Raw genomic sequence first — 7,046 nt, 5'->3', positions numbered from 1 at the left:
CGACAGGACCTGCAACACTTCCATCTTCAAGAACATGAGTAGAAAGATAATTATTAAATTTCTCATCAAAAAGATCAAACCTATCAAAGGCCTTCTCAAAGTGTTGTGCTGTATCCAACATCAAGTAGGTGGAATTCCACCTAGTAGGCACATCTAACTCTAATGATTTAGAACATTCCACCTTTTGAACTTCACAACATTTCTTAAAGTGAGCTCCTCTTGCCGAAGATGATCTAACATACCTTACCATTTGCCTAACACGTTTGACAGAAGCATCAATTTCCTTCAAACCTTCTTGCACAATTAGATTAAGTATGCGAGCCACACATCTCACATGAAGATGCTTACCATCCATTATATTAGTTTCCCAATTATTTAACTGTTTAGACAATTCTCTAACTGTAACATCGTTGGAAGAAACATTATCAACAGTAACAGTAAAAATTTGATCCAAGTTCCAATAAAGCAAACAATTGCCAATAGCCTCTGCCATATGCTCACCCTTATGACTAGTGATAGGGCAAAAATTCAATATTTTTTATGCAAAACCTAATCTCTATCAATATAGTGAGCAGTCAAACACATATAATTAATTCTTTGCAACGATGTCCATGTGTCAGTGGTAAGGCAAATTTTTTCTTTTGATTCTCTAAAAGACTTCTTCAAATCTAGTCTCAATTCATCGTAACGTCCATAACAATCCCTTGTTACTGTTCTACGAGAAGGAACTTGAAATAAAGGTTGGGCTACTTGCATAAACTTCTTGAAGCCTTCCTTTTCTACAAAGCTAAATGGTAGTTCATCTATAATTATCATCTCAACTAAAGCCCTCCTAATTAATTGTTGATCAAATTCCCAACGTGACTCATGCTCATCCGTAGATGCAAAATTTATCTTTTTCTGAGTGCTAGTTTCAATCTTGGCTTTATATGGTAGGCACCTCAAAGCTATATGTTGTCTCAATCCCGGTGTTCCATTTACAGATGTATTAGCTGCATAAAGATTTTTACAATGTCTACACTTTGCTTTAACAATACTATTTACAACGACCTTATTGTAATGCTCCCAAACATCTGATCTAGATTTCATATTCTTTCTTTTCTTTGTTACCTGGGGCTCGGTGTCAAGTGAGTTGTCATTGCTATCATCTGTATTAGGTACGCTATCAGTTGAACCGGACAAACTTAATCTATTTTCATCCGCCTTCTATAAAAGATTAAAAAGAGAAACTATAAGATAAAGCTCTATAATAGTAGAGCAGCTCAACAAACACTCGACAGAACCAAGCAAAAAGCAGCAAATATGCAAGAAATTATCCTAAGTCCTAACCCACTGATAATTTAAGAAACTTTACCAAATTTGAAAAAATACCACAGCAAAATACCACAACAAATCTGAAAAAATATCATAGCATTTTTACAAACTTAGATATTGACATACCCATTTCTCTACGATATATTGAGGGAATTTATTGAGATTACAAACTTGGGGAAATTGTCACTACCATCTTGTACAAGTTAAAACTTGGGGGAATTGAAATTTAGTCTGAATAAGAAATTAAGAATGTAAAGACACTGGTTTGTGGGAGCCTAAAAATGAGAAATTATAAGAAGGAAATAAAATTACCTTAAGTTTGTGGGAACAGAAATGCTGCCACGCTGGTTCGTTGGTTGATTGTGGAAGAGCTGAAGCAGTCAAGCAGTTGTGGAAGAAGAGGAAATGGCGTGAAGCAGTGAAGACTGAAGAGGAAATGGCGTGAAGCAGTGAAGAGGATTGAGGAAATGACGTTAAAGCTGAAGCAGTGGACTAGGGTTGATTACTTGATTTACTGTGAAATGAATTTGGGCTTGGATAATTGATTTGGGCTTGGATAATGAATTTGGGCTTGGATAACGAATTTGGGCTTGGATATCTGTTGTGAACTTGTGATTCATGGAAGTAAAATGATAATGATATATATTATATATTGGTATAAAAAAAATATTATATTAAATTTTCGGTTAAATCGAAAAACCAAAAAGTCGAAAATCCGAAACCGAGCACTGAACCGAACATCGAATTTGCTATTGAAAAAACCAGAACCGAACCAAAACACCGAAAACCGAAAAACTGAATTCATTCGGTCCGGTTCGGTTTTTCGGTTTTCGGTATTTATGCCCACCCCTAGTTTATCTAGTGTAGTTTGGTTAAAATCAGTGGATTAGGGTTTCGATATGGTATTTGATCATCGGTATTTTCTGCTCTGGTCCATTGTGTTTACTGCTCTAAAATTGTCGGAATTCCACATCTACAAAATTTAGTCAGCAAGACAATTGAAACCGAAACCTATAACTATGACTAAGAACTTTAGCAATTAAAGAAGAAGGTCAAGAAGAAAATTTGAGTTCGAACTTGGGGTGTGTTTTAATGGAGGAACACATAATTAAGGAAGAAAGGCTTTTTAAGCCATTGGGTTAGGGTAAAAAATGATATGTAAAAAAATGTGTTTCTTACTGTTGAGCTGCTTATGTGGATTCTTTTTAACTCACACGCACATAAAAGAGTTTGAGACTACTTGCTGTGCCGTGTGGAAGAAAAGATCTTCTCCAGGCGTTAATCAGACATTATTATGAGCTAATAATAGACATTATGAAGGAGAGATTCGTGGATCCTGCTCCCAGAAATATAGCTATAAATAAAACTTCACATTCGAATTCTGATTTACATACAGAGAACTTGACCCCATGTCTCCTAGCTAGCCATGCACTTGGGTAGAAAAATGGAAGTCAAGAAATTTAGAAGGACACCTCGTGCCACCTAGCTAGTGGACAAGCTGTGTCCTTACAGATTCTGCAGTCCGAATTGGTTTTGGATTTTAATTGGAGAACCAACCCATGGTCAAATTCTAACACTATAATACCACTACCAGTTTTTGAAGGCACAATTCAACGAAGGCAGTCATATTCTAGGGTTCTCAAAGAGGGAGACAAGGCGGAGGCTCAAATGACGGCGGAAACGTCATTAATCTTCAATTTTCCATTAATCTCTTCTCTTGTAATTAATTCTTAGGGTTATGGTACTTCATGAATGTTGTAGTTTGATACTTTGAATTGATTATATTATTTATCACCATTATTTGGTTTAATTGGTTTACTTACTCAATCGTTCATCATTTATCTCTATGAGTAGCTAACATAGAGGGACTATCGTATCCGAATCAAGATCTCTGGCGCGGGGGGGTGGGGGGTGGGGGTGGGGGGTGTTTGGTAGCAAAAGAGGTTTAGTAGGGAAAGTTTAGTTCGTCTGGGGATTTTCCCAGTGCTAATTAGCGGCTCTGACTAACTTATAATTAGTAAGTGATATGACATTTATAGACTTTTACTTAGTACGCCTTGATTATTCGATAACATGAGTTATAAATGCATCTTGACTGTCAGAACCTGTATGCAAATGTAGTGTTCGGTTTTTAGGATAGGCGTTGTAGTATAGGGTGCCCCGTGCGACATAATAGCAACCATGCTATTAGTATACTAGATTGATAATAATCAAATTCTCGTGGATAACTCAATAAGATTGTTAGCAACCATAATCCTAGAATCACTTGTTCCTTTGTACTCTTCTTGTTTTGTCTATTTATTATTTTATTTTGTCATAGTAATTCAGTAAATTTATTCACTTCTTAGAATCGCTTGAATAAATAAACCATAATAGTTTGATTTAGTAAATAGTTAAATCACAAGTCCTCGCGTGGAACATACTCTACTTATCACTTTATTACTTGCCGCCCATGTATGCTTGTGTGTAGTTGGAACCGATCATTCTACTGAAGGTAATCCATTTGACCTCCCTAGGTGCAAATACCTGGATGCTTTTCCAGCCATAGTCCCTTCAAACTATGGAAGGATGATTGGACACGATTATGGAGGGATATTCACCGTCTGGTTCTTCCCGATCACTGGTTTGTTTAGAAGATGAAATCCGAACTTGGAGGTCTTTGTCAAATGCTCATGTTTTCGGTATGAATGAACCGGCAGTGTTCGTGCTAAGTTCAGCCAATTTTCCCTTCTTTTTTTTCTTGGTATGATAACATCCATCACAACCGTGAAGCACGTTGCCTGCAGCTTTGGGAGGCAGCGCATGCACTGGATAGTTGCCACGAGTGGCAGTATTGTAGGAGTTAGAGGCGTCAGGAAGGGGAAGAGATGATGATGACATGGTAGAAGGAGTTGAGAAGCTGAAGAAAGATGAAAGGAATGATTAAGTCGGAGGAACGTCCGGTGACCGGAATAGTTTCAGAGGAAGAAAAGAGTTATAGAGAGATTTGATGATTTTTGATGCAAGAAAATAAAGACAAGATAGAAAACAAGACATAATTGATAAAAAATTGGATAATAACTAGAAGAACTAGTCCTAGTTACCTTCCAAAAGGATCAAAGGCACCTATCTTATGCAACAATCCTCAAGAGAATAAAATCCCTTGCAAATTGAATAATCAAACGGGGGTTGTACAATTTGAATTCCACCAAATAACTACAAATCAGTCTTAAAAAAGACAAGGGTTTCATTTATATATCATAAGCAGTCTTTTTCTAGAATGAGTCTAAGTGTAGCTTATTTAGAAAAGCCACACACTGGTCTTTAAAACATATGGCTTTTAAGAAATAGCCTACATGGCTTGTAAAGCAAATGAAACTTGGCCTAAGTATAAGCCACATGCATGGCCACATAAGGCTAGACCATGGGCTATCATAAATTGATCTTGGGCTCCTCTCATGGCCTCGGAAGTGTCCACGGCTCCTGAAATGAAGACTCCATCTCCAAAGCCTAGATGGATGTCATGTAGAATCCTGGCCGGACGGCTGGAATGTATGATGGCCAGTTTGGCTTGCATCATCCTCCCCTTCTTGGAAGGATTTCGTCCTCAAAATCACAGCATCGTCATCATCGACCGCATCATGATGGCATACATGGATCATCATCAACACGGCTCTATGGATCATCATCATCACGGTTATTTGGACTACATCATCCTCCCTCGCTTGGAAAGAATTCATCCTCAAATTCGATTCCTGCAACACATGGACGAGAATGAGTATATATAACTTCCAAGTCTCATCGAGGCAATAGCTAAGTAGCCTTACAAGACCATAACCATGATATCATGCCGGAGTGCTACAAAACTGCCCGAATGTGGTAGGATTACCGTCATGGATTTAGACAGTCCAAGAAGAAGCATAAGCCAAGAAAACATACCATCCTCATGGAGTTTGCAAGATGTCGTCTCATGCCACAATAATGTCCAAGGAGGATCTGTCCAATGGCTCTCCACCTACTTCACTTTAAAACACACCAAATTCTATCCAAGGCTAAGTACAAAACAAGTAGAATAGCTCAAGTCCCAATACCGAAGTAATGTACCAGCCCACCCCAAAGTCATTAATCAAACAAGTTACCCACTTCAAGATCAATTCCAGGGTCAAAAACAAGAATGGTCAACACATCAATCTTAACACACGTCTCAAGCATATCAACAAGTAACTCAAATAGCAACACCAAACTAAAGGGACAATGATGTAACCAATTACTAAAAGTGTACTCTAGAGAAGCATGAATCATGAGATACGAGTACGTACTATCCCCGATCCTAGGAAGAGAAAAAGGATCAAACCTGTTACACCTCGGAAAATTCGTGTCGTCGTATGGTAGATAGACTAACATAGGGTGAGACATAGGTGAGGTCCCTACAAGTAAGAAGTAGTACTTAACGGTTCTAATTAAGATTCCAAAGACGTTTGAAGCAAGAGAAGGGAGTCGTTAAGGAAGGCGAAGTATACATTGTGTTTTGGAAAGGTTTTGCAAAGTACTGAGCTAATGTCGACTTAGTAATGTCTTGAGGAGGAGTTATGATGCCCTTATATTGCTAACGAAGTGTCAAACAAGTGCTAAGAAGGTTCCATAAGGATTGGAGATCAAACGAAGCGACGAGAACGAGATCAGAGGAAAGGTAGATTATACGACCATTTATACGGTTCGTATACTACTATACGGTCCGTATAATGGTCCGTATAACCGTTACAGTGAAGGTCCATCACTGATGGAGTTATACGGTCACTTATATGGATCGTATAAAATTATACGGACCATATAATATGCCGTATAATGGTTACAGAAACGATATGTTGTTGGGGCGATTTCACGGTCACTTATACGGTCCGTATAAGTTTATACGGACCTTATAAGTGTCCGTAGAATGCACGACGGGTCAGATTTTTCCAATTATAAATACAAGACCCCACGTTATTATTTTCATTTTTCTCACTTCTCCACTTCTCTCCAAGTCTCTAGAACATTCTACACCCTTCATCCACAAGAATTCTAGGGAAATCAAAGATCAATATCATAAATTCAAGGGAATCAACTGTAAGAATAGTAGATAGGGTTGCTCGAAGTCAAGAAATCTCTTTGGATTAAAGCTAGGGTTTTTCTTCAAGTGAAGCATTTCCATCCAAAGCCCGTCCCTACATAATCAAAGGTAAGTTTTATGATCATTTCATGTTATTTGGAATATTGAGGGTTTGAAAGACTTGGATTGTGAAAGAAGGTAGAATATAGAGCTCATATGTGAAGAAATGGTGTTCTTGAATAATAGTGTGACATGAGCCATAATTCTTGAGATGTTGTGAGTCCAATCTTGTTATAAATGGTATTAAGAATATTGGAGAAACATTGTATGAAGATGAATGTGGTGTTATAATATGGCTATGGTTATGAGTGACTTTGAGGGGAATTTTGGGAATTTAATAATGTTGAACTTGTCAAGTTATGGATTATAATATTAGGAATGTTGTTATTGATGTTTGGGAGTTGTTATATCATGTGGAGGAAGTTGTAGAAACAAATGAGATGCTGCCCAATTTTCGTTAGCTTTAGCTTAAGTAAGTTTTCGATTATCTAATTCTAGTACGAATTCTCTTGAAGGTGGAATTGCGAACATTGGAGGAAAAGCGCTTAAATTTATAAGTTAGAGCGACACCAAGGTATGTAAGGCTAGTCCCTTCTTTTTCTAA

Source organism: Lycium barbarum, chromosome 9 (genome assembly GCF_019175385.1).
Source record: "Lycium barbarum isolate Lr01 chromosome 9, ASM1917538v2, whole genome shotgun sequence".
In the NCBI taxonomy this organism is placed as follows: domain Eukaryota; kingdom Viridiplantae; phylum Streptophyta; class Magnoliopsida; order Solanales; family Solanaceae; genus Lycium; species Lycium barbarum.
The sequence above is the reverse complement of the archived record's forward strand: the minus strand, read 5'-3'. Positions refer to the sequence as shown.